The sequence below is a fragment of the Pongo pygmaeus genome, chromosome 2, assembly GCF_028885625.2.
Source record: "Pongo pygmaeus isolate AG05252 chromosome 2, NHGRI_mPonPyg2-v2.0_pri, whole genome shotgun sequence".
NCBI lineage: Eukaryota > Metazoa > Chordata > Mammalia > Primates > Hominidae > Pongo > Pongo pygmaeus.
This window is the reverse complement of record NC_085930.1, coordinates 196,617,611-196,644,654: the sequence shown is the minus strand read 5'-3', so window position 1 is coordinate 196,644,654 and position 27,044 is coordinate 196,617,611. Positions and strand designations below refer to the sequence as shown.

General features: G+C 39.3%; 1 long non-coding RNA gene and 1 other non-coding gene across 3 annotated transcripts; one reads left to right on the top strand and one right to left on the bottom strand.

Annotated features, from left to right (window-relative positions):
• On the bottom strand, positions 1 to 27,044 carry LOC129032507 (uncharacterized). Of its 2 annotated transcripts, XR_010125648.1 has the most exons (4): positions 26,957 to 27,044; positions 26,206 to 26,306; positions 9,713 to 9,809; positions 1 to 697 (listed from the first exon to the last, which is right to left on the bottom strand). It is a non-coding gene; the product is annotated as an uncharacterized LOC129032507 (long non-coding RNA). The 2 variants fall into 2 exon arrangements; XR_010125649.1 differs by lacking the exon at positions 9,713 to 9,809 and having other exon boundaries at positions 26,957 to 27,039.
• Positions 26,212 to 26,312, top strand: LOC129034456 (small nucleolar RNA U13). Its single transcript, XR_008501930.1, has one exon. It is a non-coding gene; the product is annotated as a small nucleolar RNA U13 (small nucleolar RNA).

Here is a 27,044-nt window from a genome sequence, read left to right as displayed (position 1 = left end):
TACAAAATAAATACATGCCAAAGGCTTTATTTAACTCATTAATTAATGAGGGAATTGGTAGATGTTACAATGAATTCAAAAACAAACTGGGAGTGTCACACATTTTTAGTCAAATATGGAATGCTGAAATGAATTTACAAAAGGATACAAAAGTGGTCACTATCTGCCGGAAATAAATCAGTTGATTTCCATTAGATCCAATTTGCATTTCTATGGACAATAATTATTTGTATTCCTATCAGCTTTCTATAACTTCATTTCTATCTTATGGGGTTGTAAAATAACCTAGTCAAAGATACGGAGAGAGCTGGGCACAGTGATGTCCTCCTGTAGCCCCAGCTACTCAGGAGGCTGAAGCAGGAAAACTGCTTGAGCCCAGGAGTTCAAGACCAGCCCAGGCAAAAGAGCAAGACTGCCATCTTAAAAGACAAAACACAAGTCAAGGAGAGGCAGAGATAACCCAGGTAGCTGAATGAATCAGGACAGCCGTCAAGTGTCAAAATTTTTCACAAATATCCCTTACAGATCCTTTATTGTAAAAATCCCAGATCTAGTCAAAACAGCTTTCTGAATTCTGGCTTCATTACTTGGCTGGGCTTCAGGATATTTATCAACTATCCTGGTTTTCCAACTAATTTGCTGTGTGGGATAACTTCAGGCAAGTCCTCTTCTCCCAGCCAGGTCTCAGATTCCCTGTCTGAAAAATGAATGCATCAGATCAGTTGATCATTGGCCTTATATGACAAAACAATGAGAGAGTAGACTGAAAATGCTTTATACAATTGAGATAGTTAATCTCCCCATGAGGAAATATTTATATTAGTATTATTCGACCACCTTGAACAGAGAAAGAAACATCATATGGCTCTCCAGTTGTTTTACCTCTTAAATACATTTGTTTAGAAAGACAAACAAAATAAGAATTGTCAGGGAGAGACCATGGCGAGTACTCTGCATGCTAACGCATAATGTTAATTAATTTTATGTGTCACCTTGGAAGGTGTTCTTGGATGAGACTAACACTTAAATTGATCAACTTTGAGTAAAGCAGATTACCCTTCAGAATGCTGGTGGGCCTCATCCAATCAGTAGATGGCCTGAATGGAAGAAAAACATCAGCCTCACAAGCTGGATAGAATTCTCCAGCAGACTGCCCTCCCAATGAAAGTCTGGGAACCCTTATTTGTGGGAGGGAGAAAGGCCTGGTTAGTGGCCCCAGTGGCCACAAAGGCCATTCCATGGAGCCTATCAAGGGACCTCAGCTCTGGTTCAGAACCACCACTTCCTACCTGGGCAGGAGTCACATCAACAGACATTCTTGGCTTTCCTGACAAGTGAGCTCTGAGGAAGTGTCAGGGAACTTGAGCACTGAATGGCAAGGATGGAGAAAGGATCATGCCCAATCATAAAGCACCTGAAAGAAGAAACGACCTCCTAAGATAAGGCTTAGTGCCCACCCTTGCTGAGACTCAGAATGAAGATACAGTAGTATCATAGAAAATTCTGTAATATCACTTACTGAGTCCTGCTGATGTGCCAGGAGCTGTGCTAGGTACACTTTACATAAATTGCCACACATGATCATCTCAACTGTGCTGAAAGCTAGAAGCATCATTCTCATTCAACAGATGAGGAAACTAAGCTCAGTGTAAGAAAATAATTTCCCCTAAATCACCAAGCTCTGGGAAAAGATGTCCCAAGGAAAGAGTATGCCTGAAGACAAAGGGCCATCAAGACAGAGACTAAGGACACCTGTGAACACCCACCACATGAGCTCGGGCAAAGAGGGAGGGTGGCAAGAGATTAGGAGACAGGTCAGGCAGGCAGGCTTGGATGGGGGCCAGCATGTCTACCTGTCCCTTCAAAAAACTCGCTGCCGTTCATTATAAATCGGTGGTCACCAGCAACATGTCACCTCCTCCTAATTAAACCTTATCAGTCAGCCAAGGAAGAAGTTATGGTTGGTTCGATAAAGCCTTGTGGGCCCAGCCAGCTAAGAGCAGAGCAGTTTACCGGTTACCGATGGGCTTTAATTTGCTAAAAATTACATCACTTTTCAGAGAGACTAGGCAGCCACTGATGCAAGCTCACATTTCTTGAGGGAGCTCATTGGAGATGCTAAGTGAGGCATGTAATAGGAAATGGATTACAAGAAAGAAGAGTTACCTGAAATATTGACTGTCTTGAAAAACATTGCAGGTCTGAGTATGAGGTGAGTGAGTTAGAAACTACCAGCTCTGCCACCTTGAAGCCGTGCAGTCTTGAGCAAGCAGCTTACTTTTGTGAGTTTCTGAAAATGGAGATGTTACCATAGGCCTGTAGTGACTACCAAATGAATGTGCAAATGTGAATGGGTTTTTATATATTAAAGTACAGGTCAGCAAACTTTTCCTGCAAAGGTCCAGATGTAAGTAATGTAGGCTTTGTGGGTTAAACAGTCCCTACTGCAACTACTCAACACTGCTGTTGCAGTGTCAAAGCAGCCATAAACAATATATAACACAGGTGCAGGACAGTTCTCCAGGTGGCCTTGGACCAACCCAGCTCTCTCCCCTTCTCGCTGTTGTTCCCTGGAATAACTGTAAAGTATGCTGAGAATGCAACATCCTGAGACAAGGAGAGACTGGCTGGAACAGGCCGACTCTGTTCCAGTTTCCACCTAGAAACGGGATGTTCTTCAACACATTAGCCTAGTGAGTCCTTTTATACCCTGGGGAGGGTGTAAAACCCAGGGTTGTCTGCTTTTCAGGGTCCCTCAGCAGTAATGCAAGTGGGGCACATGCAGATGAGACCTCATTTACCTGGCAGCTTTTCTGAGTTTGGGGGGAGAAGCTCACAATCAATCCTACACTTCTGTTATCCCTTGCTGTTTATCTGTAAATAATAAATTTGTTTCATGTAATTTGTTATGTTTGAGGATCTTCTGCCTTTCCAGACTCAGACAAGTTGGTAACCAGTGCACAGTGAATGTGCTTCACAAATGAGTGTGGCTATGTTTCAATAAAACTTTATTTGTGGATGCCAAAATTTAAATTTTAGGTAATTTTTACACTTCATGAAACATTTTTCTTCTTTTGATCTTTTTTTGACTATTTAAAGTACAAAAACATTCTTAGCTTTAGACCATACAAAAAGAAAGTGGTCCAGATTTGGCCACTGGGCCAATTTCTTCCCCAAAGTTCTATGTAAATGTGGAAAACACAATAGAGAAGGGAGTTGTGCAAAGAGATAAATAAGACTACATCTTTCTTATTGAAAAAGCCACTAGTTGCTAAGCATTGTGGTGCTAACGTGAAGGAATGAGAAGTCTGGGAAAAAACAGGCCAGTGTAGTCCGCAGCTACTGAGGAAGGGATTCCCAGAAGGTGGGGAATTTGGTTTGAACTGGAAGGTGGAGTGAGATTTCAGTAGGTGAGCCCAAGGTAGAAGGATGGGGATTTAAGAAGGGAAGGGAGAGTGAGGGCAGAGAGGAGATAATAGAAGACCTAATGAAAGACAGCCAGACAGAGGAATGTGGTAATCACAGGTGGTGCTGGGACTCCAGCTTGAGGCTCCTGGCTGCCATGCAAGTGTTCATTCCATGTTCCAGCTGCCTGATAAATTGTGTGGACACATCAGAAAATTTAGAAGTGCCCTGCTCTAGGAGAACCTATCGTCACATTGGGAGATAGAAAGACATTCTGGAGAAAGATATTTTAAAATACCCTAATAACTGACATGAGAGAAACAGTAATGAAATAGTAGTGCTCTTACTGAGCACCTCTTTAATTGAATATTCAGTATTCTGCAGGTATTATCTCACTTGGGACTCACAATAACCTTTTGAAGAAGGTCTGAGTATTCTCATTATTCCCATTTTATAAATGAGAAAATTGAGAAAAGAGGGGAGAATTTTCCATGAGGCTCAGTGACCAGACTTAACAATGATAAACATTCGCATGTTGTTTCCCAAAGACTCTCAGAGGGGATTGAGAGATCGAGTAATGATCTAAGGGCTGTGGTCAGCTGGCCTCCAAGGTAGATGGAAGCATGTCAGAGGTGGAGCAGCTGGAGTGTTCAGAAGGAGTGGCACAGTGGTGGTCCACGTAAGTGACTCAACACCAGCCTGATTGTTTACAGTGGTTGCAGACTTCTTTCATCCATTGGCAAGCCTGGAGTGGCTCATGAGAATGAATACAGATGCCTTGCAGGGAATGGATATTCCAGAAGGAGTCCTAGTAGCAGCAGTATAGGGGTTAGAAATAATTAAATAACATTTTCAGCTCTCCTGAGAGCCATTGGCCTAGAACAAAGAGGCAAGTGAGAAGAGGAAGCTGAGAGTTATTTGTGTGTTGTTAATGGGACTTTAATCAACAGACCCCCACCCTTTCACCAGCAGCAGCCGGTCCCTGCAATCTGCAGAGACTGTATTCTCACAAAGCACCCATTCAAGTAACATGAATGCTGGCACAATGCAGCAATCAGACAGGCCCCAGCTTCTCCATGGCACTACACCTGCACCTGTTATCATGGCAGGAACTTATTTATCAGCCCTTAGAAACTTACATAATGGAGAAGTTTATCTATCATCAGTTCTCTTTCAGGCCATGGGGATAGAGATATTTATAAGCCAATACTAAAGGCAAACCAGTCTCTTTCTAGAGAACCAGTAAACCCATGTGATTCTGGGCAGCTACAGGTCTACCATCGATGTTAACATGACAGAGTTCCTTGGACTGTGAACCACCTCTAGCTCTGGGTGTGGGGATAAGGGTGGTATTAGTGGCTGTAGCTGGAATCGGGGGATGGGAGCTGCAATAGCATCCACCCCACCACTGTTGGTGAGAATGCATGAGCCAGCTTGTCAGGTGCGGAAGAAGACTGAATGCTTTTTTGATTGCTATAATTGCAGCAAATTGGACGCTTGAAGAGTGCCTCTTCAATGAGAAGAATCTCATGAATGAGACTTAGGGAAGAGGGCCCTCTTTGGATCCCTCTCCTTTGTCCCATGTGTATGAAATAATTCCCCAGCCATTATGGACTGTGAATAAAGTGCTAATTTTAGTTGTTCAAGCTGAACAAAGACCCTGGTTGGAAGATCCGGAAGGTGATTCATCCTATATGATGTTTGCATGGTGGAAGCTAAAGGTCTTGATAGGAGTCCCTGATTATTCCAAACTTTCCATACAAAGAGTTAGACAATTTTTTTTTTTTTGAGAAGGAGTTTTGCTCTTGTTGCCTAGGCTGGAGTGCAATGGCATGATCTTGGCTCACTGCAAACCTCTGACTCCTGGGTTCAGGTGGATTCTCCTGCCTCAGCCTCCCAAGTAGTTGGGATTATAGGTGTGTGCTACCACACCTGGCTAATTTTTGTATTTTTAGTAGAGACAAGGTTTCATCATGTTGGCCAGGCTGGTCTCAAAGAGTTAGACAACTTTTTAAGTGGTCATCTCAACACCAGCAACCAAATGGACTCCAGTACCTTCTCTTCTGTTTAAGGTTCTCTCTTGGCAATCCTAGGTGCTTTGAGTGTGGGCATTCTCCTCTAAGTTTTCTTAATTGGGAAGACTCAGAAAGGCAGCAGTGAAGCCAGAGTCAATGAAAGACCAAAAGTCAAAAGCCATAGAGACACAACGTAAAACCAAGCCCAGTGGTCTTTGGCACCTCTGGGAAAAACAGACAAGAGTTGAAAGAATATCAGAACCTAAGTGGGAATAGAGGCTCTGGAAATAGATCAGCAAAGGCTTTGGGATGGATGAGACAATGGAACAAGTTCTTGAGAGAAAAGTAGAAGACTTTAGGTAAAGTAAGAAGAATTGTTATTTTAGCAGAGGAAAAAAATCCTCAGCATATTCAAAGGCACGTGTATTAATGCAGATGTTTTCTATAACACGTAATGGAAAAGTCTAACTTGAACTATTTCAAACACAGGATAACATAATGACTCAGTTAACTGGAAAGCCTAGAGTTCAAGCAGGCTTCCAAGATGGTTGATTCAATGGCTCAATGATGTTTCTTTCATTCTGCCATCCATAATGTTGACTCTAGGCTACAACTGGTTCCTTCTGTGTTTGTCAGCTGAGGATAGCACAATCAGTGTGATAACTCCTTTTTAGTATCTAGTGGAAGAGGAAATGCACTTCCTCCAACCATTGAGTAAATATCTGGCAACCTCCAACTCCTGGGTTCAGGCAATTCTCCTGCCTCAGCCTCCCAAGTAGCTGGAATTACAGGTGTGCACCACCACACCCAGCTAATTTTTGTATTTTTAGTAGAAACAGGGTTTCACCATGTTGGCCAGGCTGGTCTCAAAGAGTTAGACAATTTTTTAAGTGATCATCTCAACACCAGCAACCAAACGAACTCTAGTACCTGGCTTAGTTCTGGATAACTTGAAGCAACCACTGCGGCAAGGAGGTTATGCTTAGCCTGATTTACTCAGATGGATGTTGGAGAAAACAACAGTATCCATGTTATCACAGTAGCAACAGGCTTTAAAGTAAATTGTCCCATATATCGTACTTCATTTGGGCAGAGTAGCAAGACATAAGAGGGTAGAGAATAGGATCTAGACTGATGACTTTTGAGTATTAGGCAAAAGTCACTTGACATGGTCTGATAACCCATCTTTTAACAAGCTCCACCCTAAAACACTACCATTGTCTCTCCCTTGAAGCATGTATCTCTTTGGCCTTTTATTGTACTTACCAATGCAGTTTTCTTCTCTGTAAGCAAAGAAGGGAGTCCTACCTGCCTGATGACAGACTAACTGGCACCTAGCAGTCCCTCAGTGAATGTATTATTGAAACAGACCCATCATCTCCTTGGGCTTTCCCTCCGTAGGTTTAAGAAACATTCAGAGAGACACCTTCTTAAGTTCTTTGTGGCAACCAGGAGGTTTGAATGTCAGAAGCTGAGTAGCCTACACCTAGGCCTTTCTCTCTCTCTCTTCTCCCAAAAATTTGCTGTGTGACCTTGCCTAAGGTACTCACCAGCTCTGTTTCAGTTTCCTGATGTGTATTAAGAGAAATTGACAATATGATGGTTTTGTACTTTGTCAACTTAGCTAAGCTGGAATTACAAATCTTGGAGTCCCCTTGTCTATATAATTTCAGGTTAACTTTGGCCACAAATTAGTGTTCCAAGTCACGTGAGATTTGAAAGGGGAAAGTGAAGAAGGGCTATTTTATTTTCTTTATCCTCTAAAGGTTAATGAGGGCAGCTACAAGCTCTTGCACATGGTCACTGATATGCTGGCTTACTTGGTTGGTTTAGAGCACAGTTGACACTGCAGCTCCTTCAGCTCCTGCCAGATCCCCTCTTTCAACTTCTCTGAGTACTGGGACAAGAGCAGGTGTGACTCTATCATGCAGGCTGCCAGCTTATCTTGTAGGCCAACAGCATCACCGAGATTGAAGAAGCAGCACATATTGTTCCAGCTAATTCTTGCAGATTCTAGTCTGTCCTTGATATTCCTACTTGATGTCTATCTTTTCTTCTATGTTTCTGGCCCTGCTGACATTAGGGCCAGCACCAAAAGCAGAAACTGCCTCCCAAGGTAGCAACATAATGAGCTCCCACAATTATGTCTGGTCTAAGCCTTGTAATATATGCCATATTCTATGCTACTCAAAGGGGTTCTGTTTTTCTGATTGAACCTGAATGATACAAATAATTTATTGAATGTTCACTATGTGCCAGGCACTTTTCCAAAACTTTGACTATATGAATGCATTTAAACCTCATAAAATCTCTTCTGAGGTAGGTAATATTTTATATTGTTTCTCTTGTATAGATGAGAAAACTGAAGCATGGGGAATTTAAGTAACTTACCCCAAATCATCCAGCTTGTAAGAGGCTGAGCCAGGGTTTGAACTCTGACAGGCAGCTAGAGCCTAGGCCTCTGTCCACTGTCTCATTTGTAGAATAAAAGGCTATTCTAGATATCTTTGAATTATCTTCCAGTTTTTAACACTCTATAAAATAGGTTCTGTATTTATTTTTTAACTCCTAGAATAGTATACTTCAAAGTGTGATCTCATGATCCTTTATATCAGAATTACCTGGAAAACTGGTTAAAACATAGGTTCTCTAGGCCCTGTAGGTCTGGGGTGTGGCCCTGTATGTTTATAACTTTTCCAGGTTATTTTGATGCACACTGAAATTTGAGAATTTCTCACTGCCCTAAAAAAAAAATAAGAAAAAGGTGTGTGTGTGTGTGTAGGGGTGTGTGTGTGCACATGTGCATGCGTGTGTATTCGAAGAAAGTAAAGCTGGAATGAGTCCCTCTAGAGGTGGGTCCTCCTCTAGGCCTACATTTCAAGTGGAGGACTGTGCTGCAGCCTCAGGTATATAGTCAAGAAGACAAATGCCATAGGGTTGGTATCAGAAAGCTCTGGCAGGATTTGCCTCTGCTTCTCCCAAAAGCACCCCTAGAAACAGTTTCGGAGTTCTTCAGTGAGACAAGTTGTCATCCAGCTGCCGTGATGTGCCAGGAGGCAATGAGAGTGGCGGCAGCCACAGGGGCATCAGTGCCATTTGCATCCTACTCCCTGACCAGCCCTTTGTTAATGAGAAGTGTCACTCTCTCCTCTCTGGCGGGGGGGGGGTGATTATCAGTCATTTATCTTCTCTTGGGAAGTCAGAGCCATGCTGGCTAGGATGAGCGGAGGTTCACACTGGTGACCTTGGCTATTAACAGCCCCTGGGGTCTGGCTCCTGGAAGTGAAGCAACCCATAGCCTGTACAAATTGGAGTTGGAAGAAGACAAGGCGTGGTGATGAAAAGCCTCTTCAAGGCCGCTTGTGGTCATCATTAGCAGGCATGCAGGGCTGATAATAAGCCCTCTTCCATGCACTGATGCTGGCCTTGGGGCACAAGCAGTCTTGCTGAAAGCAAGGAAGCAGGCCCCCTCAGGTCTAAGATGGTCCCCTATAGGCGGAGTACACTTAATAGCTTGCAACAGGTTTTCCTAGACCCTGTCTCATTTGAGCTTCTTCCCACAAATCTTGGGATAAATAATCTGAGGAACTTAGAAACCGACTGGGGAAAATATTACTAATAATTTCTTCCTTACATATTTGGTCTAACTTTTCTCACAAAGTGTGTCATTTAGAAAAGGTATTTTAACTTTCCTAGATGTGATGGTATGAGGCAAGTATTAGGTGACAGCGAGCTACTATGTACTATATTTGGATAATTACTTCTGTGATACAACTTAAGTCTGCTAAACTTAATTTGGCTTATTACTTCTGTGATACAACTTAGTGCTGCTAAAATATCATCAGCCCCATTGGACAGGTGAGGAAACTGAGGCTCAGAGAAGTTACATAGTAACACATTAAGTTTTCTCAAAAATAATCTTATGGGAATTTGAGGAGGTATTGATGCAATTACATGATGCAGGTGGAGGTGTAAGCTAAAGAAAAAGGCTGATTACTGCAAATGCACCTTTGTACCAACCTCCTGATAGGGAATTTCTCAAGGCCAGAAATTGGTCCTAACATTTCTCTCCTGAGTCAGTTAAATTTTCAAGCCCAGAGCAAAAATAAGCCAATCTCATGCTACCTTGACTTTGAAATCAGGATAATCCTAGAAGGCAATTCTCCTTTTCTTGTGAAAGAACTTTCACAGTGCTTGCATTCCTGGCCAGCTTTCCTAAGAGAGTTTGGCCTGTGGCTTCTCTATCCTACATTGTTTTTGCTCGAGAATAAAGAAGAAAAAAATCTTCTCACTTCATTTCTTGACTCCTTTTAAGAAGAATCCCAGTTGAGGTCTCATCACAGGCTCAGATGCATATCCTATAAACACGAATTCTAGATGCTTATCTTCCTGTGTTGGGAGATATTTAGTAGAAATTTCAGTCAGACTCTTACTTAGTGCAACAACTACCTCTAAGGTCAGCGAGACCACTACATAACCAACTACCCTCTCCCTTTGCTGAAACATCTTAAATACGGTAAAATCCCACCATCCTAAAACACTGAAAGATTGCATCGAAATGTTAGAAGAATAAGTTTAGAAGAGAGACTGTAAATAATTTGAGGGAAGGAATTATGTCCAGTTTGTTCACCTCTGATTTCCAGAGCTTTGACCTACAACCCGGCACATGGTAGGTTCTTCCTACATAATTCTTGAGTAACTAAATAAATGAATAAATGAATGAGTGAATGAATGAATAAATAAATAAATACATGGACAAATTTATTAGATTTCCTGACAACTCTTCCACCACGCTTGTCTCTTACCTGGTCCTCCTGCTTCCTGGATCTCTACTCTAAGCCATGCTAGGACATCTGCCCCAGATTGGTGGTCCCATCACACTACTTTTCATCAAGTGACAACTCTGCTAGAAGTATTCATTGACTCCCTCTTGATGGAGTTGGGACGAAGAAAAGCTTAAGACTTAAATGGCTGGATCCGGACCCTTTGAATTCTGTTGCTAAATATTTCTAGGAACTACCCCCAAAAATATATGCCAGATACCATGTAAATAATTGTTATGTTTCTCCCCATTCTACTGGTAAGTACACAGGTCAAGCAAGGTACCTTACTTCCTATTGTCAAACTCAAATCTAAATCCTACAGTTGTTTACCTTTCCAATGGTGAGAAAAGGCCAGCCCAGAACATGCTCAACATCAGCAGCAACAAAAAAGGAATTTTCCTTGATGCAGGCTTATCTAGACCTCTGGAAATGCGGCCAATCAATACACTGGGCCTGACCAACCATGGGAACAAGGCTTCTTAATCTGTTGTTCAAGGCTCTTCACAGTCACACTCTATCAGGGACTATAGCCAAACTAACACAGAGTTTCAAACCAGCCTCCTTTCACTCCCAATATGGGTCTTTCACCATCTAGCCAGACCACTCTGCCCAATATTTGCTGACCATCCCGGCAAATTTCTCTCTATATATCTTGGCTCTTAAATCTTCCTGTATTGATGTCCCCTCCTATGCCTCCTCTGCCCACTGTTTTTGCAGGACTAGCTCAATATTCCCCTCCTCTCTGAATTCTCCTCCTCCCATGCAGAGGGTAAAATACAAAGGCAAAAACCTCTTGTGCTGTGTCTAACCCCACCACCCGATGCACAGAACAGGCATGCACTGAGTAGAGTAAAGAGAAGTACTGAGTTTGGAGACAAAAGTTCTGGGGTAGCTTTATACTTACTGAAGTAAAAATTTGGCCTACTCACTTAACCTACCCACATTCCAATTTCTTTATCTTAAAAATTGGGATAATTTCTACCTCACAGAGTTGTATGACTTAAGTGATATCTAGTATTCACCCAACCGGGTTTTCTGGGTGCCAGGTGCACAGTGACTGATGTATAGTAGGTGTTTAATAAATATTATTGAATGTTATTAAATACTAACCTTATTTGTAGGACTTGTCCAGTTATGGAAGAGAATTATTAGATTGAACATGAAATCTGTCTTGTAGTTTGAATGTACCGTCCAAAATTCATGCTGAAATTTAACTGCCAGCGTAACACTATTGGGAAGTGGAACCTTTAAGAGGTGATTAGGTCATGAGCATTCCACCCTCACAAATAGATTACTGCTGTCATCTCAGGGGTAGGTTAGATATTGAAGGAATCGCTTTGTTATAAACGTGTGCTTTCTTTTTCTCTCATGCTTGCTTCTATTTTCCATCCTTCTGCCATGGGATGACCCTCACCAGATGCTGGTGCCATGCTCTTGGACTTCCCAACCTCCAGAACTGTGAGAAATACATTTATTTTCTTTATAAATTACCCACTTTGTGGTATCCTATCATAACAGCGTAAAATGGATTAAGACAACCTACTTTCACAGTCTTTTCCTTCTTATCTTTTTTGACTGTGCTGGACACATAAACAAAAAGAAATAGAGCAGAATTGATGACTTAATATTCCATGTTCCATATTCCACCCATTATCTATGTCCTATATCTAACAATTTGAATTTCTGCTGGATGCACTACTGAAATATCTAGCGTAAAAATAATAGGTATGAGCATGAATATGTTTTCTCATCTTTTTTTGCATCAATCACATGACATTTGTCAGGTAATATTGTATTCAGCCAGCCTCAATGTTTAGCTAGGACAATAGAAAACTTGGGAAGTACATAGTAATTATATTTTTCTTTTTAATTTTTAGAGGTGAGGTCTCACTCTGTTGCTTAAGCTAGATTGCAGTTGCGGCAGCACAATCATAGTTCACTGCAGCCTTGAACTCTTGGGCTCAAGGAGTGATCCTCCTGCCTCAGCCTCCCAAGTAGCTGGGACTACAGGCATGCATTACCATACCCCGCTAACTTTTATTTTTGTTTCTATTTGTTTGGGTTTTTTTAGATATGGGTCTCACTATGTCACCCAGGCTGGTCTCAATCTCCTGACCTCAAGTGATTCTCCTGCCTCAGCCTTCTGAATTGCTGGAATTACCAGTATAAACCACTGTGCCTGGTGGTAATTATCTTGGAATACACAAAAGCCTCTCATAAAAAGATGAATTAGACCTTATCTGTGTGTCTGCAGCAGAAAATTATTACAGGTGGGTGGAGATTATAAGAAGGTAGATTTCCCCTAAGACATAGTAAAAAGAGTCAGGACATCCCTTCAGATATGTGTGTGTCTGTGTATGCATATGTGTGGTTGGGGTTGGAAACCACTGAATCCAGTCTGCAGCATGAGACTTTTATGATTCCATCAGAGATCAAAGCTGAGTAGAAAAGAAGCCAGACACTTCTTACTCAATATTGGGAGCTTCACTAACTCCATTTTCAATTGACAAATTGACTCCATTCTTAATTGATAAAAATCCACTCTACCTGAACCATCCTCAACACCCACTCCTAAACCTATTCACACATGTGCACACATGTACATGCACACACATACACACAAACACACACACACACACACACACACACACACACACCTGTCGTTTGTTCTTGGGAGCTGATCTTATTTTAATAGGTTCCTGGAAAGAATAACTGACAGCCTCAGCTTTCACAAGATGCCATCAAATAAAAAACTCTAGAATGGGACACTCTGCTCACTTTGCCCCAGGAATTTTGTGCCTGCCTGTCTGAAATTTGGCTGATGACCAACATCAGTGAAGGCTTGGGGTGCTAAGATCACATGCTTCAATCTTAAACCCTTTTTATATCGAGAAAAGATAAAGAATCTGAGTAAGGGGAATCTCATCCTTTGTAAAGAGGTAAGGCTTCCTAGAAGGAAGTGGAGGGGGTGGAAATTTGGATAGAGGCCCTTGAACAATGAGGCCCTTGGTATGAAAGAGGCAGAAATTATTGAACCTGAGGACAGAAGAACCAGACTGAGATTTGGTAAAATGGCCACAGAGAACCCCCTCACAGGTCTTTAAGTGCCTTCATTTTTGAGATTCAAAGCAATGTTTACATTTTTTACAACCATGCTCTCTTCCTTTTTATGTAATAATTCTCTTTCAAGATAATTGAAACTCCTTAGAAAAGAAATTTGCATGACACCATATACCCAGAGAGACTGGTGTTAAGAAAATGAAGAAACAGAGTGAAAAAAGAGAAGGAGGAAGCCCTTGTGCTCCACCCGTACTTTCAATCTTCTGTGTTTTCTAGCAGACAGGGCATTAGTAGAACGAAAACGAAAAACATGCCACACTCCATTAAGACATGGAGTCGATATCCCCACCCCAAAGCTCGGCTGGCTTTGTGATTGGCTTTAACCAATAGAATGTGTCAGAAATAATGTGCTATTTTCGAGGTTAGGCCTTAAGAGGCCTTGTAAGCTCCATGTTTGCCACCTTGGAAAGCTACCCAGAGACCATGTCAGAATGGCAATTGAGCCTAGGGAAGAACGAGCAGCCACTTGCAGGAGAACCAAGGAGTCCTAGTCACTGTCAGCACCAACTGCAATACCTGACACTCAGGCCATGTTGCCTCTTCTAGCCTAGCCAAGCTTTCCAACTGAATGCAGCCCTAGCAGGGATCCCAGGTGAAACCAGCAGAGCAGACTCCCCAGCCAACACTTCAGATCATAACAAATAATGGATCATTGTTTTAAGCCACTACATTTTGGGGAGGCTTATTAAGCAACAGCCCCTTTACTGGAGCATGAGCTCCAGGTGATGCCCAGAGGATTTGCAGGGCAGCCATGGAAAAACCATAGCAATAGGAGAACTCCCCAGTGCTAGGGAGAACTCCAGTGAGGGCAAAGCCATGGGCAAAGATAGGAGAAAGCTGTTTTCCTATACAGATTGGAGAATGCCGGTCTCTGAAAAGAGAAGGGAGGTGACTCGGCAGATACTTAAGAACTAATAAAAGGAAGAGCTGTCTAAGAATGGAATGGACTGTTTCAGGAGGTGCTGTGTTCTCCAACATTAGGGGCATTCAAGCATAAGCTGGATGGCGACTGAAGGGCAGAATTTGAGCTCTATGTAGTTGGATCTCTGAGGTCAGTTTCAACCCCAGGCGTTTTATTAGGTTCTCCAAGACCTATTTGAGAAGATGGAAGTATATGCATGATTATGTCAATAAATCTATCATGTTATCTTCAGAATAGGCCCTGCTTTATCAAAAGTAAAGCATACATGAGAGAGAAAATTCCTCTGTGCGCACAATTTATTGACATTTATCTGACCAGGCTAGTCAGAGCACACAGACAGATACCCAAACAGGCGGCACCAGAGGACTGTGACAATGGATTACCGGAAACATGTCTGACTTAAAAATGAGGCCTCTGGGAAGAGATTACATCTTTTTTTTTGAGCCTTCTTTTGGGTCCAGGCCGTATTGTTACCATTAAGTGAATGCGTAATATAATCATAATAATGACAACAGCAATAGTAATAACGTTAATAGGTAACAGTCTGACTCCCTGTTGCCCTCTTACTGCCTGCGACTCATCTGTCACTAACATGAGCTGTCTCTCCATTCTCTTCAGAAGGGGTTCATAAAATGCCGTGGGATGTGTTTGCCTCTGTAGCAAAGTGCTGCTTCCTTCCAGAAGGTGGACCCTCTTGAAATTTCTTAATAAGAAAGGCTGCAAGATTGATGCATACTTATTACATTGCCTTTCAACAACATTCTTTTTGTGACATGCCCAGAATCGGATAAATAACCCAAGGAGGCAGCTGAGCTGTGATTAAGAAACCATCAACTAACGAATTTTTTACCTGGGAAGGACTATATGGGATCATTCAGGCTCAACCAGAGTTTAATGCTGTAATCTGGAATTGGAAAGACAAGAAGCTCGGAGCTGGAGTTTGGCAAGGTAAGGGGTTAGTGTTGTGCCAGGGCTGTTCTAATTGAGAGGCAAGCCTGAGGAGTCAGTCCATAAGGAGAGGCATATCAGAAATCAACTAAGCGAGGCATACCAGCCAGTGTGATGGCAATGATGATGAACTGGGTGCCTCAAAGACTCGGATTTAGTTCTAGTTCTGTTGGAAAACACACATTTCTGAGCTTCGTTTTTACATTTGTAAGATTAGAAAAATAATCCTAATACTGTTTAATCTCATGGGGTAATGTTGAAAAGTCCACATAAAAACATTGGTAGAAAAGTACTTTGTCAACTAAAAAATATCATAAGAGTTACAAGGCATAACTGTAAAGTCTTTATATTATTGAAGTATAAAAATTGTTTACCTATAACTATATATAATAGAAGTCAGATATATATATGTGTGTGTGTGGTGTGTATATATATATATATATATATATTCTCCCAATTTAGTTTGACTATTCATTTTCCTTAATGGCTTTTTCTAAGAAAGTTGTGCTTACACTAGGATCACAAATATATTCTACTAAAAGTTTTGTAGTTTTAGCTTTTATGTTTATAATCTATCTCAGGTTAGTACTATAGTATGATGTAAGCTATGGATTGAAGTTTATTTTATTATCTACAGGGAGCCAGTTTTTGCAGCACCACGTGTTTAAAAGAATGTCTTTCTTCATTAGATTTCTTTGGCGCTTTAGTAAAATATCAACTCACCGTATACATGTGGGTCTATTTCTGTACTCTCTGTTCTATTCCATGAATCTATTTGTCTGTCTTTCCCTAATACCACACTGTTTTGATTATCATAGCTTTTAATAAGTTTTAAAATAAGGTAGTATCTGCCTTCCAAAGTTTATCTTCTCTTATAAAATTGTTTTGGTTATTTAAGGTTCTTTGCATTTCCGTATACATTTTAAATTTAGCTTATTAATTTATGCAAAAAAGCATTCTGGGATTTTGATTGGGATTAAATTGATTCTATAGATTAATTTGAGGAGAATTAATATTTTAACAACATTTAGCCTTTCAAATAATGAGCATGGGATGCCATGCCATTCACTTAAGTCTTTTAAAATTTCTCTCAGGAATATTTTGTAGTTTTCAGTATAGAGGTGTGCACATACTGCATTACATTTATCCCTAAGGATTTTATGCTTTGAAAATATTGTTGTAAATAAATTTTCTCTAATTTAAAATGCTTTAATTTTAAAATTTTATTTTAAATTGTTTTGTATGGAAATACAATTGGTTTTTCTATTGATCATGTATCCTGCAACCTTGCTAACTTTATTATTAGCTTTTGTACTTTCAAAGGATTATTTAGGATTCTCTCCATTTGCCAATAAAGATAGTTTAACTCTTGTTTTTCTTTTTCTTTATTTCCTTTCTTTCTTTTTCTTTCTTTTCTTTTTCTTTCTTCTTTCTTTCTTCTTTTTTTTTTTTTTGAGACAAGATCTCATTCTGTCACTCAGACTAGAGTGCAATGGCATGATCTTGGCTCACTGTAGCTGGGATCACAGGTATGTGCCACCACGCCCAGCTAATTTTTTTAATTTTATTTTTGTAGAGATAAGGTTTTGCCATGGTGCCCAGGCTGGTCTTGAACTCCTGGACTCAAGCTATCCACCTGCCTTGGCCTCCCAGATCTCTAGGATTACAAGCGTGAGCCACTGCACCCTGCCAAGTCTTCTTTTTCAATCTGTATGCTTGGCCTCTTTCTTTCTTTTTTTCTTTCTCTCTCTTCTCCCCTCTCCCACTTCCTCCCTTTCCTATCCTCTTTCTCCTCCTTCTTCTTGTTTTTAGACACTGCTTAGAAACTCCAATTCAACTCTGAATACAAGCAAAGTGGACATTTTGATTTTCTCCCCCAAAGCATGTGTTGGAAACTAAATCCCTAATGCAACAGGGTTAAGAGGTGGGACCTTTAAGAGGTGATTAGGCCATGAGGGTGGAGCCTTCATGAATGGACTAAGGCTGTTATCTTGGGAGTAGGTTTATTATAAAAGGTTGAGTTTGGCCCTGTCTTTTTCTCCCTCTCTTGCCCTTCACCTTCTACCATGGGATGATGCAGCACAAAGGCCTTTGCAAGATGTAGCTGCCCATCCCCCCAACCCCACCCCACTCCAGTCTTGGACTTCCCAGCCTTAAGAATTACAAAAAAATAAATCTCTCTTCATTATGGACAAAGTACTGACTAAGATGATGAAGATAAGCCCCACTTGGTTTTGATATATTATTCTTTTTAAGATTTGTTAGATTTTATTTAATGATGTACTTTTAAGGAAATTCATGTCTACATTTATAAGAGATATTGGTTTGTGGTTTTCTTATAATGTGTCTGATTTTGGAAACAAGATTATCATAATATGTGTTGAGAAGTCCTGTCTCTTCTTTTTTCTAGAGAATCTGTTATAAAACAATCTCATTTCTTCTCTAAACATTTAATGAAATTGATGAGTAAAGTCATATAGACTTGAAATTTTCTTTTTGGAAATCTTTTCAGTAACTTTTAATTTCATTAATAGATATTGGGCTATTTATATTTTTTCTTGTTTTCTAATTAGTTTTGGTAATTTGTATCTCAAAAAATTTGCCAGATTTGTCTAAATTACTTAATTTACTGGCATTAAGGTATTAAGATTTTTTAAATGTCTGTAGATAATAAAATAGTGTTCCAATGTTAGTAATTTGTGTTTTTTCTTTTCTTCTCTTTGTAATCAAGCAAGGCTATGTGCTTGAGGTATATTAATCTTATTAATCTTTTCATAGTAGTACCTTTGCTTTTTATTAATTTTCTATATTATTTGTTCTCTTTCTATTTAGTTGATTTCTGTTTTTATCTTTTCTACGTTCTTCCTTCTGTTTATTATGGCTTCAATCTGCTCTTCTTTCTTCTAAGTTCTTAAGAAGTAAACATACATTGCTTTTAAACCTTCTCCCATAAGAACGATAAATTTCCCCATAAGAACTATTTTGACTACATCCCTGAAATTTTGATCTGTTGTATTTTCATTATGATTAAGTTCAAAATATTTGCTGACTTCCTTTATGTTTTCTTATTTGATATATTTCGTATTTAAAAATATGTTGTTTAATTTCAAATTATTGAAGATTTTCCATACATATTTCTGTTGTGGTTTCCAATTTAATTCCATTATGGACAAAAACATATTCCACTCTAACTCCAGCAAGCACAGGGAACTGGCGGGTTCCTGGGAAGCTGTGAGACCCATGCAGACCTAACCCTGGGTATGGGCCACCCATAAGGGCGGGGGAGTACAGCCCACTAAAACCTCCTCAGAACAAAGAAAAGGAAGGCACAGCACCAACCACTAAATGTGGCAACACCCATCGCCCGGGAACAGGCATGGAGAGGGGGTCATCTCCCACTCCCCTGTACACTGTTATGGACACAGTAGTGGATCTTCCTTCTAGGGAGCAGTGTGTATACTCACAGAGTGTTTTTGGCTCTTTTCTTGGTTGCTCCACTCTGTTGAAGGTGATCTCAAGATGCTTGGGTTTACAGAGAGGGCAAGGGCCAACTTCCGCTGCCTACACACAGTGGCAGGATTCTCACAATGGAAGACAGACAAATTGTGGAGTTGCCTGCCCTGGACCTGACTGGGGGAAGAGGCCCTGCCCCGAGCCCATTTTTGTGGTTGCCCTCAGAGGGGGTCTCCTTACTTCTAGCTCAGGAAAAGGAGCTGGTGCACACATCCCCCACTCCCACTGCTTTCCCCAAGACCTCAGCACATCCCAACACTCTCTTCCCACCTCTGCCCCCTGCTTCCTCCATCAGGATAGTCGTTTCCACCAGACATCAGCCTACCTGAGGGTCAGCGGGCTCTTACTCTTAAGCACCTCCTACTGGTCTTCAGCCTGAACTGAACCACCAAAATTAAAAACCTGCTACCAGAAAGGCTCAGTACTAGTCAATGAGATAAACTTCCTGACGCCTCTGCAACCTCAGCCCCACAAGATGTAGTGTGTTGGCTCATACATTCAATACATCACTACAAAAAGTAGCATATGATAAAAACACCACACAGAAGCTAACAACCAAGGAACCCATACAATGCCTCAGTCCCCTGAAAGCACCCAGAAACAACGCCGAATAATTATACATCACATTCATACACTAAAGGAAAACAAATTAAAAATTAAAAAGTGTCATCCAAACTCAAAATTAAGAAGTTACAGCTCCCTCAGATGAGAAAGAATAAATGCAAGAACTCCAGCTGTACCAAAAGCCAGAGTGTCTTGACACCTCCAAAGGATCACATCAGCTCTCTAACAATAGATCTTAACCAAATTGAAAACTTTGAAATGACAGATAAAGAATTCAAAATATGGATTGCAAGAAAACCCAAAAAAATCCAAGTTGAAACCCAATACAAAGAAACAAACAAACAAAAAAACTACTCAGGGTATGAAAGGTGAGATAGTTATACTAAGAAAAAAACCAAGTAGAACTCCTGCAATTGAAAAATTCACTAAAGGAGCCAGGTGTGGTGGCTAACGCCTATAATCTCAACACTTTGGGAGGCCAAGGTGTGATGGTTGTTTGAGTACAAGAGCTTGAGACCAGTCTGGGCAATATAGTGAGACCTCATCTCTGCACTAAAAAGAAAATAAAAAAATTAAAAACTAAAAAAATTAATATATAAAAAAAGAAAAATTCACTAAAGGAATTTCAAAATATAGTTAGAAGCTTTAACAATCAAATAGAACAAGCAAAACAAAGAATTTCAGAGCTTCGGGGCAAATCTTCTCAATTAACCCAGCCAGACAAAAATAAAGAAAAAATAATTTTTAAAAAATCTACAAAGCTTTCAAGAAATATGTGATTATGTAAAGTGACCAAACCTATGACTTATTGGCATTCCTGAGAGAGGAGAAGAAAAAACAAGCAACTTGGAAAACATGTTTTAGGTGATAATTCAGGAAAATTTCTCTAATCTTTCTAGAGAGGCTGGCATCCAGATACAAGAAATTCAGAGAAAACCTGAATGATACTATACAAGATGGCCATCCCCAAGGCATAACATCATTGAACTCTCCAAGGTGAATGCAAAAGAAAAAAGTCTTAAGGGCAGCTGGAGAAAAGAAGCAAATTAGGAATAAAGGAAATCCCTATAAGACTAACAGCAGACTTCTCAGCAGAAATCTTACAAACCAGAAGAGATAACGAGCCTATTTTTAGCCTCCTTAAATAAAAAAATGCCAGCCAAGAATTTCATATTCTGCCAAACTAAGCTTCAAAACAAAGAAGAAATAAAGTATTTCCCAGACAAGCAAACCCTAAGAAAATTCATCTACAAACCATTGCTCAAGGAAATAAGAGAGGCCAAAAACAAATGGAAAAACATTCCATCCTCATGGATAGGAAGAATCAATATTGCAAAAATGGCCACACTGACCAAAGTAATTTATAGATTCAATGCTATTCCCATCAAAATACCAAAGGCATTCTTCACAGAATTAGAAAAAACTACTTTAACATTCATACGGAACCAAAAAAGAGCTTGTATAGCCAAGTCAATCCTAAGCAAAAAGAATAAAGCTGGAGGGAACACGCTACCTGACTTCAAACTATACCACAAGGCTATGGTAACCAAAACAGCATGGTACCAAAACAGACATACAAACCAATGGAAAAGAATAGAGACATCAGAAATAAGACCACACATCTACAACCATCTGATTTTTGACAAACCTGACAAAAACAAGCAATGGGGAAAGGATTCCCTATTTAATAAATGGTACAGGAAAACTGGCTAACAATATGCAGAAAACTGAAACTGGACCCCTTCCTTAAACCTGATGTAAAATTAACCCAAAATGGATTAAAAACTTAAATGTAAAACCTAAAACCATAAAAACCATAGAAGAAAACCTAGGCAAAACCATTCAGGACATACGCATGGGCAAAAATTTTATAATGAAATCACCAAAAGCAATTGCAACAAAAGCTAAAATTGACAAATGGGATATAATTAAACTAAAGAGCTTCTGCACAGCAAAAGAAACTATCATCAGAGAGAACAGGCAACCTAAAGAATGGGAGAAAATTTTTGCAATCTCTCTATCTGACAACAGTGTAATATCCAGAATTTACAAGAAACTTTAAAAATTTACAAGAAAAAAACAAATAACCCCATCAAAAAGTGGGCAAAGGATATGAACAGTCACTTCTCCAAAGAAGACATTTATGCGGTCAACAAACATATGAAAAAAAGCACAACATTGCTGATCATTAAAGAAAAGCAAATCAAAACCACAATGAGATACCATCTCATGCCAGTCAGAAGGGCGATTATTAAAAAGTCAAGAAACAACAGATGCCGGTGAGGCTGTGGAGAAATAGGAACACTTTTACACTGTTCTTGGGAATGTAAATTAGTTCAACCATTGTGGAAGACAATGTGGTAATTCCTCAAGGATCTTTAACCAGAAATACCATTTGACCCAGCAATCCCATTACTGGGTATATACCCAAAGGAATATAAGTCATTTTATTATAAAGATACATGCATACATGTGTTTACCACAACACTATTCACAAGAGCAAAGACATGGAATCAACCCAAATGCCCATCAATCATAGACTGGATTAAAAAAATGTGGTATATATGCACCATGGAATACTATGCAGCCATAAAAGGGAATGAGATCGTGTTCTTTGCAGGGACATGGATGAAACTGGAAGCCATCATCTTCAGCAAACTAACACAGGAACAGAAAACCAAACAGTGCATGTTCTCACTCATAAGTGTGAGCTGAACAATGAGAACACATGGCCACAGGGAGGAAAACAACATGCACCAGGGCCTGTTGGCTGGGCGAGGGGAGGGAGAGAGAGCATCAGGGCAAATAGGTAATGGATGCAAGGCTTAATAGGCTTAATACCTAGGTTGATAGGTACAGCAAACCACCATGGCACACATTTACCTATGTAACAAACCTGTACGTTCTGCACATGTATCCCGGAACATTAAAAAAAAAAAAAGGATACTAGACCTATCAAAAAAAAAGATAGACAGCTATACAATAATAGTAGGGAACTTCAGCACTCCACTAACAGCACTAGACAGATCATCAAAGCAGAAAATCAACAAAGAAACCCTGGACTTTAATCAGACCCTTGATCAAATAGACCTAATAAACATACGCAGAATATTTCACCTAACAACCACAGAAAATGCATTTTTCTCATCTGCATATGGAACATTTTCTAAAATTGACCACATTCTTGGTCATAAGGCAAGTCTCAATAAATTCAAACATATGAAAATCATATCAAGCATTTTCTTGGACCACAGTGAAATAAAATTAGAAATCAGTGCCAATAGAAACTCTCAAAATGACATAAGTACATGGAAACTAAACAACTTGCTCCTGAATGACTTTTGAATAAACAATGAAATTAAGGCAGAAATTTAAAAAATTGAAACCAACAAGAAGACAGGCACAACATACCAAAACCTCTGGGATACAGCAAAAGCAGTGTAAGAGGAAAGTTTATAACACTAAATTCCTACATTAAAAAGATAGAATAATCCCAAATTAACAATCTAATGTTGCACCTAAAGGAAACAGAAAAGCAAGAATAAACCTAATTCAAAGCTAGCAGAAGAAAAGACATAACAAAGATTAGAGCTGAACTAAATGAATCTGAGACCAAAAACAAACAAAAAAAAAACATACAAACGATCAATGAAAAAACCATACAAATGATCAAAGAACCTTTCAAAATTGGTTCTTTGAAAGGATAAACAAAATTAATAGACTTCCAGCTAGATTAACTAAGGAGGAAGAAGAGAAGATTCAAATAAGCACAATCAGAAATGACAAAGGTGACATTGCAACTGATAACACAGAAATACAAAAACCCTCAAAGACTACTATCAACATGTCTATGCACATAAACTAGAAAACCTAGAGGAAATAGAAATAAATTCCTGGAAACACAACCTCCCAAGATTGAACCACCAATAAATTGAAATCCTGAACAGACCAATAACAAGTTATGAAAGTAAATCAGCAATAAAAAATCTACCATCAAAAAAAAAGCCCTGGATCAAATAGATACACCACCAAATTCTACCAGACTTTCAAAGAACAGCTGGTATCAATCTTATTGAAACTACTCCAAAAAATTGAAGGGGAGGGATTCTTCCCTAACTCATTTTATTAAACCAATATTATCCTGATATCAAAATCTGGCAAAGACACAACCAAAAAAGAAAACTACAGGCCCATATCCCTGATGAACATAGGCATAAAAATGCTCAAAACAATACTAGTAAACTGAATCCAACAGCACATCAAAAAGATAATTTATCACAGTCAAGTGGTTTTTATTCATGGGACTCAAGAATGGTTCAACACATGCAAATCAATAAATGTGACTCACCACATAAATAGAATTAAAATAAAAAACTATATGATCTCAATGGGCCTAGAAAAAAAAAAGCATTCAATAAAATCCAATGTCCCTTCATGATAAAAATCCTCAACAAACTAGGCATTGAAGGAACATACCTCAAAATAATAAGAGCCATATATGACAGACCCACAGCCAACATCATGCTGAACAGGCGAAAGTTAAAAGCATTCCCCCTAAGAATTACAACAAAATAAGGTTATCTACTCTCACAACTCCTATTCAACATAGTACTAGAAGTCCTAGCCAGAGCAATTAGACAAAAGAAAAAAATAAAAGGCACCAAAATATGAAAAGAGGAAGACAAATCTTCTCTGTTTGCTGATGACAAGATCCTATACCTAGAAAGCCCTAATTTTCTCCAAAAGAATCCTAGACCTGATAAATGAATTCAGTAGTTTTAAGATACAAAATCAACCTACAAAATAAGTAGCATTTCTATACACCAATAACATTTAAACTAAGAAACAAATTAAGATATCAATCGCATTTACAGTGGATACACACACACACACACACACACACACACACACACACACACAATACCTAGGAATACATTTAACCAAGGAGGTAAAAGATCTCTACAAGGAGAACTACAAAACACTGCTGAAAGAAATCAGAAACAACATAAACAAATGGAAAAACATTCCATGCTTATGGAGTGGAAGAATCAATGTCATTAAAATGTCATACTTGCCAAAGTAAATTACAGATTTAAAGCAATTTCTATCAAATTGCCAATGTCATTTTTCACAGAACTAGAAAAAACTGGTCTAAAATTTGTATGGAACCAAAAAGAGCCCAAATAGCCAAAGCAATCCTAAGCAAAAAGAATAAAGCCAGAAGCATAACATTACCAGACTTAAAACTACATTAGAAGGCTAGAGTAATCCAAAGAGCATGGTACTGGTACAAAAATAGACACATAGACCAATAAAACAGAATAGAGAACTCAGAAATAAAGCCATACACCTACAATCAACTGATCTGCAATAAAGTTGGCAAAAATAAACAATGGAGAAAGAACATCTGTCTTAGGCTGTTCTCGCATCATCATAAACAAATACCTGAGTCAGGGTAATTTATAAGGAAACAAGGTTTAATTGGCTCATAGCTCTGCAAGCTGTACAGGAAGCATGGTGTCAAGCATCTGCTCAGCTTCTGGAGTGGCCTAGGAAGCTACAATCATGGTGGAAGGTGAAGGGGGAGCAGGCATCTCATATGGTAGGAGTAGGAGCAAGAGAGAAGGGAAGAGGTACCACACGCTTTAAACAACCAGATAGTTTGAGAACTCACTATAGCAAGGAAAGCAGCAAGACTTGAGGGATCCACCCCCACAACCCAAACACCTCTCACCAGGCCCCAATTCCAATACTGGGGATTACATTTCTTTCTTTTGTTTTGAGATGGAGTCTCGCTCTTTCGCCCATGCTGGAGTGCAATGACAGGATCTTGACTCACTGCAACCCCACCTCGCAGGTTCAAGCAATTCTCCTGCCTCAGCCTCCTGAATAGCTGGGACTACAGGCACACACCACCCCACCTGGCTAATTTTTTTGTATTTTTAGTAGAGGCAGAGTTTCAGTATATTTGCCAAGCCTCGAACTCCTGACCTCAGATGATCCACCTGCCTTGGCCTCCCAAAGTGCTGAGATTACAGGCATGAGCCACCATGCCTGGCTAGGATTACATTTCAACATGAGATTTTGGCAAAGACAAATATCAAGCTATATCAACACCCTATTCAATAAATGGTTCTTGGAAAATTGGCTGGCCATATTTAGAAGAATAAAACTGTACCCCTACTTCTCACCATATACAAAAATTAACTCAAGATGGATTAAAGACTTAAATGTAAGACCTCAACCTATAAAAATGCTAGAAGAAAATCTAGGAAATACTCTTCTGGACATTGACCTAGCCAAAGAATTTATGGCTAAGACATTAAAAGCAAATGCAACAAAAACAAAAAAAGACAAATGGGATTTAATTAAACTAAAGAGCTTCTGCCCAGCAAAAGAAACAACCAACAGAGTAAACAGGCAACCTACAACATAGGAGAAAATATTTGCAAACTATGCATCCAACAAAGGTCTAACATCCACAATCTATAAGAAATTTTAGTAAGTCAACAAGAAATAAACATTAAAAGTGGACAAAGGACATGAACAGACACTTCTTAAAAAAACACACAAGCAGCCAACAAATATATGGAAAAAATGTTAACATCACTAATCATCAGAGAAATGCAAATTAAAACCACAAGGAGATACCATCTCACACCAGTTAGAATGGCTATTATTAAAAAGTCAAAAAATAACAGATGTTAGTAAGGATGCAGAGAAAAAGGAGCACTTATACACTGTTGGTGGGAATGTAAATTAGTTCAACCCCTACGGAAAACAATATGAAGATTTCTCAAAGAACTAAAAATAGATCAATCTACTATACAACCCAGCAATTCCCGTTATTGGGTATCTACCCAAAGGAAAATAAATTATTCTTTCAAAAAGATACCTGCAGATCCTTTTGTAGTTCATGAACGTGATGGCTGGGTGTTCATGCACATGTGTGAGAGGTGCCACCCTCTGAATCTTGTTATGACATCAGCATCTGACCTGAAAAAAAAAAAAAAAGGCACTTGCACTCATATATTTATCACAGCACTATTCACAATAACAAAGGCATGGAATCAACTTATGTGTCCATCAATGGTGTATTGGATAAAGAAAAGGTGATACATGTACACCATAGAATACTACATAGCCATAAAAATGAATAAAATCACATCCTTTGCAGCAACATGAAAGGAGCTGGAGACAATAATCCTAAGTGAATTAATGCAGAAACAGAAAATTAAATACTGCGTATTCTTACTTACAAGTGAGAACTAAAGTATAGGTTCTCATGAAAATAAAGATAGAAGCAATAGAAACTGGAGACTCCAAAAGGAGAGAAGGAGTGAGGAAGCAAGAGTTGGAAAAACTACTTACTGGATACTATGTTCACTATTTCAGTGATAGGTTCACTAGAAGCCCAAACCCCAGCATTATGCAATATGCCTATGTAACGAATCTGCACATTACCCCCGAAATCTATGATATAGATAATCTATTATATATATAAAATAGATACATATATAATCTATTATATGTCTATATTCTATATAGATATTATAGTTATATATCTATTATATATTCTTATATATAATAGATGTTTATATTCCGTATATATTTAAAAATTTATGAACACTCAGATTTTGGCTTACCATATGGCTTCTCTTGATAAATGTTCCATGTGTACTTGAAGAAAACCTGTATACTGCAGTTGTTGGGTACAGTCTTCTGTAAATGTCC